This window comes from Phaethon lepturus, unplaced genomic scaffold (genome assembly GCF_000687285.1).
Source record: "Phaethon lepturus isolate BGI_N335 unplaced genomic scaffold, ASM68728v1 scaffold22055, whole genome shotgun sequence".
In the NCBI taxonomy this organism is placed as follows: Eukaryota; Metazoa; Chordata; class Aves; order Phaethontiformes; family Phaethontidae; genus Phaethon; species Phaethon lepturus.
In genome coordinates this window covers 37,989-39,290 of record NW_010541481.1, presented here as the reverse complement: position 1 = coordinate 39,290, position 1,302 = coordinate 37,989, and positions in this window count along the sequence as shown.

Sequence of the window (1,302 nt, the reverse complement as noted above, 5' to 3'; positions counted from 1 at the left end):
CACGGCTCCCGCTTCCACAGGCTGCCTGCACAGCCCTCTGGCACAGAAACGTTTGTAACCCCAGCCCTCCACAGAAGCAAAAGAATTAAAGAACAACAAAAAGCCTTCAAAACGTGTTTGTGGGTTTTTTTTTTTTATTATTGTTGAATGGACAACTTTGCTACAATTCATTTCCCCCTCTGAGGGCCTGTGGAGCCACCACCTCCCCTCCCCGGCCCCAGAGCCCAGGGACTGAGGAGGGCACTTGCACCGGTCATGGAGGATTGAGCTTTACAATAGATGCCCCCATCATGGATTTCAGCAGAAAGCCAGTCGAATTGTACAGTCTTTCCCATTGTGAAATGAATAGGACAGTTCTCTGCAACACAGCTCCCTCCTCCGGCACCGTTGGCTTCCTCTGCTCAGCACCAGCTGTACGGAAGACTGTCTGGGGCAAAATTTTCCAAAGCATCCACATCTTTTCGACAAAGAATGCAGACACTTAGTCCCGTGTCCCCAAAGGCAGCGAGGCTCTTGGGTGACCTCCATTTCAAGGGGACACCGGACACCTCGAGGCCGTTGTGGACCTGGGCCTTAAGAGCTTAATCTCATACAGCAGTTGATATAAATCAGGAGTCCTAGGCACTTCTGAAAATTTTACCTCAGTTAATCCTGGCCAGGGAAACCAAAGCCCTGAAGTTACTAGAATCTATTAAGGCAGAGTTCAAAATGGTTCTGTCCCACCTCTTCCCTAAAGTATGGTTTGTATCTTCATACCTTAGAGATAAAAACCTATCATTGCATTTGGAAGCATTTAAAACTTCGGTTCAAGTGATTCTGAAATTCTAAGATCTTTGTGGCAGTGATGGTGTTTGCTCGTTCAGCACTGAGCTGGAAGGGACTCAGCCCTGACGGGCAACGTGGATTACAGCAAAACATCATAAAGTAAATGAGGTCCCTGTGGCACGGATTTGCCAGCCTGCCTTTAATCAAAACAGGCATCCAAGGCAGAAGAGAATTCACATTTTAGCAAAAATACTAACCAGCACTCCACTTCTGGATTCAGTCTGTATTTGGGGGGGGGCGGAAAAAAAAGGTCAACAAGAAAATGATGGACAGAACTTTCCTAATTCACACATTGTACTCCAGAGATTCAATGGAGACACTTTTTTTCCTTCCCCCCGCCCCCGGACGAAATTCAGCACCCTTGAGTTAGCAAAGGCAGAAGGTGAAAGGAGTTGCTAGAGCGCTTGACGCTGGGACCTGTGTGCAGAGCGCTCAGCTCCTATTTAGGTCAGTAGGAAGTAAGAGTGCTCAGCAGGA